Source organism: Lepus europaeus, chromosome 14, assembly GCF_033115175.1.
Source record: "Lepus europaeus isolate LE1 chromosome 14, mLepTim1.pri, whole genome shotgun sequence".
NCBI lineage: Eukaryota > Metazoa > Chordata > Mammalia > Lagomorpha > Leporidae > Lepus > Lepus europaeus.
Genome location: NC_084840.1, coordinates 62,447,848 through 62,460,233, shown reverse-complemented (window position 1 = coordinate 62,460,233; position 12,386 = coordinate 62,447,848). Strand labels below are relative to the sequence as shown.

The following is a 12,386-nucleotide window of genomic DNA, read 5'->3' as shown; positions in this document are numbered from 1 at the left end:
TGAAAATAAGTGAATTTCTAGCTCTTCATGGTCCTGGAAATTGGTTTCAGTCTTCGCGAAGAATGAAGAAGTGAATTTGCTGTATATTTGTCACCAGCACTGGGTTTTTGTTAGTTTATTTTTCTGCTTCATTTCAAAGATAAAATGCAGTTACTTTTGGAGGGAGGAAGACTCATCTTTAAAAAATGAGCATTAAGTATATTTGGAATAGCAGAAGGTTAAGTAATTTATGGATAAACTAAAGCAGTACTTCAGTGGGACTTATAAGTATTTTTTCATCACTGAAAGGATTATTGTCATCACTAAATTGTATTTGGCAATTATTGCAGGTTACCTGCAGATAGGGCCATGATACTGTGTTTTGAGCCACGACAGGTTGTATGTGTGGGTGTGTGTGTCTATATCTTTCTCTCTTTCTTTCTTTTTGGAAATCCTGTAATATGAGGTAGCCTATTTTGTCAGTTAATTAGGGTGCTGAATGGTAGAGAATTTTGTCAGTCAACTATGTACACACAGTAAATACTGTTTCTTAGGCAAAGGTAACTTTTATATAGTTGTAAAATTCCATTGCCAAAGAAGCATTAAGAACTTTGTATAGCTGTATAAAAAATAACTAATTTTTTTTAAAGAATAAACATTTTAAAGTCAGCAAAAAATTTTTTTATTTTATTTATTTGAAAGAGTTACAGAAAGAGAGAGAGAGAGAGAGAGGTCTTCCATCCGATAGTTCACTCCCCAGATGGCCGCAACAGCTGTAGCTGCGCCGATCCGAAGCCAGGAGCCAGGAACAACTTCTGGGTCTCCCACATGGGTGCAGGGGCCCAAGGACTTGGGCCATCTTCTACTGCTTTCCCAGGCTACAGCAGAGAGCTGGATCGGAAGAGGAGCAGCTGGGACTAGAACTGGCACTCATATGGGATGCTGGTGCTTCAGGCCAGGGCTTTAACCCGTTGCGCCACAGTGTCGGCCCCTAAATTTTTCTTAAAATTCATCGTTCCCCACCCTTTCCCAGTTCCCTCTGCTGGTCATCTAGCTATGATTCCCATGAAGTAGGTGATCAGTAAATATTTGCCGCATGATTGAAACTGTACTACTATAATATGTGATTCTAGGCTCTCCCTGTTTTCAATCTTGTACCATGTTGTTTGTGTTACACTGAGTGATTTATGTTAACTTTCTGCTCTAGGCGCTTAGTAGCTCTGTTGCTTAGGAAAGTGGTCCAGATGTCCTAACTGACACTAAGGTCCAGCACCAGTCTACCATTCCAACTTTAGAGTCCACTACTTTTTGGTTTGTAGCATATATTCTTTTCAGATGAGGCTGCTACTCATTATTTCCCATGCATTTTTAAAAATATATATATTTATTTATTTGAAAGTCTGAGTTACACAGAGAGAAGGAAAGGCAGAGAGGCAGAGAGAGAGAGGTCCTCCACTTGTTAGTTCACTCCACAGTTGGCCGAAATGGCTGGAGCTGTGCTGATCTGAAGCCAGGAGCCAGGAGCTTCTTCCAGGTCTCCCACATGGGTGCAGGGACCCAAGGACTTGGGTCATCTGCTGCTGCTTTCCCAGGCCATGGCAGAGAGCCGATTGGAAGAGGAGCAGCCAGGGCTCAAACTGGCGCCCATATGGGATGCCGGCACCGCAGGTGGTGGCTTTACCCACTATGCCATAGCGCAGGCCCCCTCTTTTACAGTTTTTACTTTTACAGCTACCGTATGGTGTTATATGTCATTCCTCCTACTTGTAATGAGTTTTTCTTGATTGGGGAGGAGGGTCATATAATTATTTAAATCCTGTCTTTCAACAAAATTCATTTTGAGGGGCCAGTACTGTGGCATAGTGGGTTAAACTGCCACCTTCAGTGCCAGTGACCCAAATGGTCACTGTTCCACTTCTGATACAGCTCTCTTTTAATGAGCCTAGGAAAGCAGTGGAAGATGGCCCAAGTGTTTGGGCCCCACTGCTATCCACGTGGGAGACACAGATGAAGCTCCTTGTTCCTGGTTTCAGACCAGCCTATCTTCGGCTGTTGTGGCCATTTTGGGGGTCAACTAGTGGATGGAAGCTCTGTCTCTCTGTAATTCTGACTTTCAAGTAAATAAAATAGTTAAAAAAAAAAAAAGTCCATCAGATATGCTTTACACTGGTGTTGAGAGGCCTACATGAAGGCACATCCCTGTGACCTTTAAAAACTAGTTGTATAAAGGATCAGAGTCAGAGTGGCTTTAGACTTCCCCAACAATGGTCAGAGCAACAGTGCAGCAAAGCAGTAGTATCTTCAGAATTCTGAAGAAAATGATATACAGACTAGTCAAACTGAGATAGTAGTCAAATTTAAGAATGGAATATTGGGGCTGGCGCTGTGGCTTAGCAGGTTAAAGCCCCGGTCTACAGCACCAGCATCCCATATGGGCTCTGGTTCGAGTCCTGGCTGCTCCACTTCTGATCCAGCTCTCTGCTATGGCCTGGGAAAGCAGTGGAAGATGTTCAAAGTCTTTGGGCCCCTGCACGTGCGTGGGAGAAAGGAAAGAAGCTCCTGGCTCCTAGCTTCGGATCAGCATAGCTCCTGCCATCACGACCATCTGGGGAGTGAACCATTGGATGGAAGACCTCACTCTCTTTCTCTCTCTCTGCCTCTCCTTCTCTCACTGTGTAACTCTGACTTTCAAGTAAATAAATCTTAAAAAAAAAAAAAAAGTGGAATAAATATTTTTTCAGAGAGATAGGGTCTCAAAAAGACCATCTCCCACAAACCTTTTGAGGAGCTGGGGTATTTACTTCTTCAAAAAGAGGATATTCTGAAAGGAAAGGGTGAGGGGAAACCTCATGAAACCCCCCAATGCCCTCTTCTAGCCAGAAGATGGAGACCCAGGGCAGGGCCAGCACTGTATTGCAGTGGATAAAAGCTACCCGTACGAGGCTGGTTTTCCATATGGGCTCCAGTTTGGATGCTGGCTGTTCCACTTCCAATCCAGCTCCTTGCTAATGCACCTGGGAAAAGCAACGAAAGGTGGCCCAAATGATTGGGTCCCTGCCACTCACTTGGTAGACATGGATAAAGCTTCTGACTCCTAGCTTCCCATTGTGGCTATCTGTTTAGTGAAGTTGGAAGGCTCCTCTCCGTGTCTTTGTCTCTCTCTCTCTAGCTTTGACTTCCCAATACAAAAACTAAATCTTTAAAAAAAAAGATGGGAGATTTCAAGGAGATTTAATTGACAGAAACCTGATGGGAGTGAATATATTCAAAAGAGAATCTGGGGTGACTTAGGGATAAATAATGGTAGAGGGGTAATAGTGATACATGTGTAGAAAACTAAGGAAATGAGAGACCATTATTAATTCCAGAAGGGGGAGTTATGAAGGAAAAGAAAGGTAATTATTGTTTACTGCTTGGCTTAGCTCTGCACACCTTATGTAGACATAATGACTAAGCCTTAAATATTGTTCTAACCACAGTTAATATAAACGTGTATACAGACCAGGAGAATGGGAAGTGTGCCAGACTGGAAACAGAGCTGAATGGTAAGCTTCTTCAACAGGCAGTCATGGAATAAACTAAAGAATTCTTTTGGGGACATGATATGTTGGAGAGGGGGCTGAAGGCTAGTGTTCAACAGAATGTGTTGATCTAGTTGATTTAAAGAAATGATATGCATGTGTAGCACTTAATTTTACCTTTAGTCAATTTTCTTCTAGATTAGAAATTTTTTGATTGTTTTTGCTTCCTGCTTAAAAATTATCTTTCGGCCGGTGCCGCAGCTCACAAGGCTAATTCTCCGCCTGCGGCACCGGCACCCTGGGTTCTAGTCCCAGTCGGGGCACCGGATTCTGTCCCGGTTGCTCCTCTTTCAATCCAGCTCTCTGCTGTGGCCCGGGTAGGCAGTGGAGGATGGCCCAAGTCCTTAGGCCCTGCACCCGCATGGGAGACCAGGAAGAAGCACCTGGCTCCTGGCTTCAGATCAGCGCGGTGCACCGGCCGCAGCACGCCGGCCGTAGCGGCCATTGAGGGGTGAACCAATGGAAAAGGAAGACCTTTCTCTCTGTCTCTCTCTCTCTCTCACTCTTCACTCAGCCTGTCCAAAAAAAAAAAAAAAAAAACACAAAACCTTTCTAGGCTAACGTTTCAGTAGTGTGTAATTGGATTTGGAATGTAAATCCATGTTGTTTTTATCTTTATTATTTAGCTATAAGCATCTTAAGGATGAGGTAATGACTGTAAGTTCTTCCACACCAAGGTTTCCCATATTAACTCATTCCTACAATGCTTTTATTCTATTTCCTCCTAAATTTAAATATTCTATGTGTGATGCTCTTCTGTGTGTGTCACATTATTCTGTGTTCTTAATTCTTATATGGACATCTTTTTTTCGCTTTTAAAAATATTTCTTTATGTGAAAGGCAGAGTTACAGAAGAGGAGAGGCAGAGAGAGGGAGACAGTCTTCCATCTTCTGCTTTACTCCCCAAATGGCTGCAAGGTCCATGGCTGGACCAGACCAGAACCAAGAGCCAGGAACTTCTTCTGGGTCTCCTACATGGGTGACAGGGTCCCAAGTACTTGGACCATCTGTAGGTCCAAGGTACATTAGTAGGGAGCTGGAGAAGCCGGGACTCCAACCAGCACCCATATGGGATGTTGGCGTCACAGGCGGTGGCTTAATCCACTGTGCTACAATGCTGGCCCTTAATTTCTTCTTTCTTGCAGCTTCTTTTCTTTAGCATTTAGTAACGGATACTTGTGCAGAGTGAGATGCACTGTGTTTTTCTCATGATTCCTCTTTCCAAGCCTGGATCTAAGAGTAGATCTTGGGTGAGTCGCAGGGGCTAAGGAATGCCAGCACCCTGTAGCATTTCTGGTTCCACAACTTATTATCATTTTTGCCATCTCCACTTACAGTGCTTTCGGTAACCTTTCAGGGTTCATGATTGACTGACTGGTTTACCATTATTTGCTTATTGCATGCTTAAATGTTAGATTCAAAGTTTTTAATTGTTTGTAAAAGCTAAGTTACAGTTAAGTTTTGCTAAATTAAGCAGAAAGGGGATTTTTTGGAAGATACTGGTGACCTCCCTGAACTGAAGAAAGGACCAGGAGGTCGAGATTGGGGCTACACATCTAGGAACAGTGCCTCCATTCCTAAAATAGCTGTTCAGGAGCACTGCGTAACTGAGTATCCTGCTTTTGAAGGTGCATTCTCTATTACATTAATATAGCTGTTATGCCTTTTAATGATAAACTTGTGGGTTGAGAAATTAGTACTTGTATTTTCAAGTACAGGTCACTGGAGTGGAAATCATGGAAGACAGGGTTTATACATCTTGAGATTTTAAGTTCAGAGAAAGGAGAGAGGAAACTCAAGTTTTCAGGAGTCAGAAGCATAACTTTGTTCTGCTCTGTGCTTGGATATCCTTACTTCAGTGCATTTCTCAGGGTGTACTTGTGGTTTTTTTTTTTTTTTAAGATTTTTTTTATGTGAGAGGTAGAGTTACAAACAGTGAGAGAGAGAGACAGAGAGAAAGGTCTTCCTTCCATTGGTTTACTCCCCAAATGACCGCAATGGCTGGAGCTGCATCAGTCTGAAGCTTCACCGGTCTGAAGCCAGGAGCCATATGCATCTTCCTGGTCTCCCACATGGGTGCAGGGGCCCAAGCACTTGGGCCATTTTCTACTGCTTTCCCAGGCCATAGCAGAGAGCTGGATTGGAAGAAGAGCAGCTGGGACCAGAACCGGTGTCCAGATGGGATGCCGGCACTGCAGGCAGAGGATTAACCTACTGCACCATGGTGCTAGCCCCGGCAAGGTTATACTTTCAAAGGAGTCTTTTTTTTTTTTTTAAATTTATTTATTTATCTGAAAGGCAGAATTACAGAGAGGCAGAGGCAGAGTGAGAGAGGTCTTCCAACTTCAGGTTCATTCCCCAGAGGGCCACAATGGCTGGAGTTGCGCTGATCCTATGCCAGGAGCTAGGAGCCTTCTCCAGGTCCCCCACAGGAGCCTCCTGTCGGTCTCCCACACAGGTGCAGGGGCCCAAGGACTTGGACCATTTTCTACTGCTTTCCTGGGCCTCAGCAGAGAGCTGGATTGGAAGTGGAGCAGACGGGATTCGAACCAGCACACCTGTGGGATTCCGGCACCACAGGTGGCAGCTTTACTCTCTATGCCACAGTGCCGGTCCTTCAAAGGAGTCTGTGACTTGAGTGTTGAAGATGGCTTCAGATTCTAGATGGAAACATATTTAAAGAACCTTTTTGTAAGCTTGCAAATAATCTGGAGTAGCTTCAGCATGGAGAATTCATGACTCAAAGTGAATCAAATAGGAGAAGAAAAACAGGGACAGGTTGTGAAATCTAACCTTCTAGTCTAAGGAATTTAAATGGTGTAGGCAGGGTAGGATATTGAATGCTTTTGGACAAGGATTTTTTTTTTTTTTAATTTATATATCTGAAAGGCAGAGTTAGAGAGAGAGAGAGACTGAGAGAGAGAGATACTGCAAGAGTGAAGAGATCTTCCATCCACTTCTATACTCCCCAGATGGCTGCAATGGCCAGGACTGAGCCAGGCTGAAGTTAGAAGCCAGGAGCTTCATCCGGGTCTCCCACATGGGTGGCAGAGGTCCTAGCACTTGGACCATCTTCTGCTGCTTTTCACAGGCTGTTAGCAGGGAGCTGGAACAGAAGTTGAGCAGCTAGGACACGAACCAACACCCATATGGGTGCTGGCATTGCAGGCGGTGGCTTTATCTACTATGCCACAGTGCTGGCCCCTTTGGCTCCTTATATGAACACTAATGCCATCAGTATGGACCCTGTCTTCATGATCTCATCTAACCCTTATCTGCTTGCAGAGGCTCCATTCCCAGATACCGTCACACAGGGTTTATGACTTCAGCTTTGGAATTTTGGAGGGGCGCAAATGATCAGTCCGCAACTATCTTATATTGTAGTTAAAGTAGTTAATTTTTGGAAAGCATTCATCACTGTGGCTCCTAACATAAAAGTGCTGTATATTTCACTAATTGTTATCATTGTCATTATTTTGACTAGACATAAAGTTTGCATATATGATGCTGGAGGGAAATTAAAAAAATAATTTGGGGATTTTGCTCCTCATTGATGGCAAGTACATGATAACATTAAGAAGGGAAATGTAAAAAAGAAGAGTAGGGATGCTTTTGATAGATTTTTTTTTTTATCGTATCTGTAGAGAAGATGATGAATGGGAATGCCAGGTTTATTGATATTTCCTAACTATGCTGAGTGTAGAAAAAATGAGAAGTATTAATGTTTTTATATGTATGTGGCCTTTAAAATGGAATTCCTTATTTGTTTTTATTCAGAATTTTTTTTCTCAGATTTCATTAATTAAGTTGGTTTTTTTTTGTGAGCCTGGAAAAGCAAAAGTACTGTTTAGAGCTTATATGCAAATAATACTAAATTTACTGGAATTTTAAAAGTTATATTTTGAACATTTTGGATCTTAAACATATTTTAGAGTATATATAATCTATTCCTACTTGCCAGTCTTTGGATTTGGACTTTGTCCTAAGTTAATAAATCAAGGGATGATTTTCTTAGCCTTTCTGGATCTATTAAGAATATTCTTTCATTTTTGGCAGTAATTCTCTCCACATTTACTTTAGAGAGTCCTCTTTGGAGCACACTGGCAGAGAGGAAGTATAGAGTTCATAAAATGGTGGACGAGTAAGTGAGAATTTGGGCTAGAACATGGGGGAGAAAGTGGTAGTGGTTGCTCCTCAATAATAGAAATAAAATGAGAAGTTTTAGTTTGGACATTACATGTTTTATGAGGCCCATAAAGACAGTATAATAATTTTGAGTTTTTCTTAATGTAAACTTTATTAATACATATATGATAAAGCCATCATACTGTCTGTACTATGATTTTATCAGAATTGACACTGTGACTTGGCACACAGTCAACAGTTTGGGGAAACAGAGCAAATTACATCCCAAGGCACATCTTTTCTTCGGTGATTGTAGTCAGAGATCTATCATTTCATTATGGTTTGGGGCTTTTCTGTTTTAATAGTTAAAATTTTAATGCTTAAGAATAAATACTGTTTTAATTAGGACAGGCAGGGAAATCTGCTTCTGGAACCACAGAAATCAGACTTGAGAGATGAAAAAAGTGAACGATTATAGAAGTGTAGTCACTTCTAACTAATGAAAACATAAAATTGTCAAATGACAAACATTTCCACTTATTTATACAAACTCAAAAGCTGTGATTTTAGACAATAAAATTAGTATTGCAGCAATGGTGAATACAGGAAAAAAGAGACAGTCACTTGTAGTCATGGAAGAAGTAGAGCCTGTGAAAGTGAAACTATATACAAAAAGAGAAAAGTCCGTGGAATCTGTATATAGGGTAGGCATGTTCGTTTCCTGATAGAAATACAAGCTCAAATCGTACACTGGATTACTGGTGAATTCATGAATTTTCTCTGAATTTATGTGTTGGTTACTTTGTTAGATGAGTAATATCACAAAGGAGAAAATGTTTCTATCTAACACCCTTGTCAGGCATTTTTCCCTTCTTTATTCAACCTCTTCATGTAGTAGTGTTGATGCAGGGGCCTTTTCTTGTTTTTTCATTGAGAGAGATACAGTACCTTTACACTTTGATCAGTTGTTTTTGTAAAGATGAGTAGACACACAATATACCTTACTTGGAATTGGTGCTTTTGAGAATACAAACAGAATTCCCTCATGGTAGAATTTCAAAATTGACATCTGTTGGGGGAGATATTTTTAGAGAAGAGGATGTTTGGAGTCTGCCTCTTGAATCACCTGTTGCCAAGTTAGGAAGGGAATTAATATTGTTCTAGGGACCGGTGCTGTAGCGCAGCAGTTTAACGTCCTGTCCTGAAGTGCTGGCATCCCATATGCCAGCAGACCCAGCTGCTCCACTTCCGATCCAACTCTTTGCTATGGCCTGGGAAGGCAGTAGAAGATGGCCCAAGTCCTTGGGCGCCTGCACCCACATGGGAGACCTGGAGGAAGCTCCTGGCTCCTGGCTTTGGATTGGGGCAGCTCCGGCCATTGCAGCTAGTTGGGGAGTGAACCAGCAGATGGAAGACCTCTCTCTCTCTCTGCCTTTCCTCTCTCTGTGTAACGCTGACTTTCAAAGAAATAAATACATCTTTTAAAATAATAAAAGTAAACCTTTAAAAAAATATTGTTCTAGCCTTGCTAAATAGTAGAGTCAAAGTATCTGGGCTGGCCTGTTTATCTCTGTGATATCCTATGATACTCAGAGTGAGCTTGTGAGATTAACATTCTTGTATTTTATAAAAGATGGACTAAAGCTGATCTTCCTTAAGAGGTCACAGTGGAGGTATGTTGTGAAATTAGGACTTGCAGACCCCAAAGCCTTTGCCTTTGACATTGTCACTATTTCATGGGCCTTTTGTTTTGTTTTACCCATACTTGGTGACGGTGACACTGTTGCTGTCAGGAGTTCCTCCGCATCTCTCTGCTGAGCAGAGATGGTTTCTCCAGTTATCCTGCTGTGATCCCTCTTACTTGAACCTTTAGTTATGCTTTTGGTAGAGTATAGAAATAATTTATTAGAGCCGGCGCCGCGGCTCACTAGGCTAATCCTCTGCCTTGCGGCGCCGGCACACCGGGTTCTAGTCCCGGTTGGGGCACCGATCCTGTCCCGGTTGCCCCTCTTCCAGGCCAGCTCTCTGCTGTGGCCAGGGAGTGCAGTGGAGGATGGCCTAAGTGCTTGGGCCCTGCACCCCATGGGAGACCAGGAGAAGCCCTTGGCTCCTGCCATCGGAACAGCGCGGTGCGCCGGCCGCAGCGTGCTACCGCGGCGGCCATTGGAGGGTGAACCAACGGCAAAGGAAGACCTTTCTCTCTGTCTCTCTCTCACTGTCCACTCTGCCTGTTAAAAAAAAAAAAAAAGAAATAATTTATTAGAGAGATGAGTGACAATGACAGCATTCAATTCTTAATATTTTGGGTTAGGGTTTTTTTTTTTTTTTTGGTTACTATTGACTGAGGTTGATACTTAAGAAGTGTTGGTGAGTTAGGTGTGAACTGAAATGTTTGGGATTAGTCACAAATAGAATTAAGAAATTTCTTGTTATTTACACTTTGAAACTATTTATTCAACAAAGAGTTATGAGGTGCTTACTATGTGCCAGGGTTGTGCTAGATTCTGTACTGAGTAATAACACTGAAAACCCGTGGTCTCTGCCCTCAGTTAGAGGATAGTTTAGAAGGGAGACAAACCTGGGAGTTAATTATTGGAAGAGACTATGATAATTATAGTAATGGAGGTGTGTAGAAGGAAGAGGAGGGCACTGGGAAAGGAGTAGTTAACTGTACCTGGAGGAAACCAAGGAAGCATTCAGAGAAGAGGTTGTACTTTAAACTGAAGCTTAGGTATTTTCTTGACTAAAAGAAGATTCATATAGTCTGGTTGTACATATTACACACAGCATTTGCTCATGCAACATTTGTCTCACATGTACTTGTGGGTGCAGTATTAGTCTTGATTTCTTGTAAAAAAAAAGGGGGGGGGGGGAGTGTCTTTCTCTCTTGGACTCCCTTCCTGGCCACTTCAGCAGGAGGTTTCCAACTTAAAAAAATCCTCCTTTTCTCTCAAAAAAAAAAAAAAAAAAGAAGAAGAATCTTGAACAGTTAGCCTCTCCCAAGATCACACATAGTCATGTGTATATCCTCCCCTCAAGGCCCCCATTTGTCTTACGGAAGGTTTCTCTTATAGCTGCTCATTTGTTTTCCTTTGTTATTCTGCTCACCAGCCCTTAAATTTCTCTGACGTTTGGAGGTGGACAAACACTCATTATTTCTGCATTCTTTAAAACACGTAGTGTTGAGTGAAGGAACATAATTGTGGTGGAAAATTTGGATGAGAGTAAGGTAATGGATCTAGGCACTTGATTGCTTTTAAATTTTTACTGTTACACAAATGATTTTATTTAGAATAAAGACGAAATGTGACTAGCTGTGTTCTTTAGCTAAAAATTGGATTGAGCAATGATTTACTAGATTTGATACCAAAAGCACAATCAGTGAAAGTGGACTTCATCAAACTGAAAACTTTTGTATGTTTAGGAACACAATTAAGAAGATGAAAATAATACTCTCAGAAAATATTTACAAATCATGTATCTGATAACAGTTCAGTATCCAGAATAGATTAAAATCTTGTAACTCAGTAATAAAATGACAACGTGGGGCCCTCACCGTGGCGGAGCAGGTGAAGCCGCCATCTGCAGTGCCAGCATCTCACATGGGCGCCAGTTCGAGTCCCGGTTGCTTCACTTCCGATCCAGCTCCCCTGCTAATGTGCCTGGGGAAGCAGCAGAAGTTGTCCCAGATGCTTAAGCCCCTGGACCAACATGGGAGACCTGGATGAAGCTCCTGGCTCCTGGATTTGGTCTGGCACAGCCCTGGCTGTTGTGGCCTTTTGGGTAGCGAGCCAGAGGATAAAAGATCTTTCTCTGTGTCCCTTTCTTTCCCTGTCTTTCAAATAAACTTAAAGACAACCCAACCTAAAAATGGGCACAGGATTCGAATAGACATTTCTCCAAAGGAAATATACAAATTGTCAATAATCCGTGAAAAGGTGCCCAAAGTTAGCCATCAGAAAGATGCAAATCAGAATCACATGAGATAATGTGTCATACCTATTGGGATAGCCAGAATAAAAAAGGCGGATAACAAAACATGTTGGTGAGGACATGGAAAAATTGGAATCCTACAATAGTGGTGAGGTTGTAAAATGGTACAGCTGACTGTAAAACAGTTTGGCAGTTCCTCACAACTTAAATATAGAATTAGATGACAGTAATTCTACACTGAAGTGTATGTCCAAGAGAATTGAGATTGTTTACTTGTACAAAACCTGTATGTGAATGTTTGTAATGGCATTGTTCATAATAGCCCCAATCAACTGAAATGTCCAGCTGTTGAATAAGAAAAATATGGTATATCCATAAAATGGGTTATTTATACAGAAGAGGAATAAAGTACAAACTCCATAACATGTAGCTTTGAGAACTATAGCTAAATGAAAATAAGAACATACTAAATACCATAGGTTGTATGATTTCATTTCTGTGAAATGTTCAAAATAGGCAAATCCATAGGCCCAGAAAATGGTTTAGTGGTTGCTAGGGCCTGAGAGAAGGAGGGAATGAGGAGTGACAAAGTTTCTAATGGGTTCAGAATTTCTTTTTGGGTGGCAGAATTAGTGTAGACTTTAAAATTGTGATTTTTTAAAAAAGATTTATTTATTTATTTGAAAGTCAGAGTTAGAGGAGAGAGAGAGAGAGAGAGAGAGAGGTCTTCCATCTGCTGGTTCACTCCTCAGGTGGCCGCAACTGCCG

The 12,386-nt window shown here is 41.8% G+C and overlaps 1 protein-coding gene across 1 annotated transcript in view; it reads left to right on the top strand.

Moving 5' to 3' along the window:
* The window catches only part of AKT3 (AKT serine/threonine kinase 3), a 309,299-nt gene that overhangs the window by 51,414 nt on the left and 245,499 nt on the right, over positions 1-12,386 (top strand). The gene's annotated exons all lie outside the window — the stretch shown is intronic.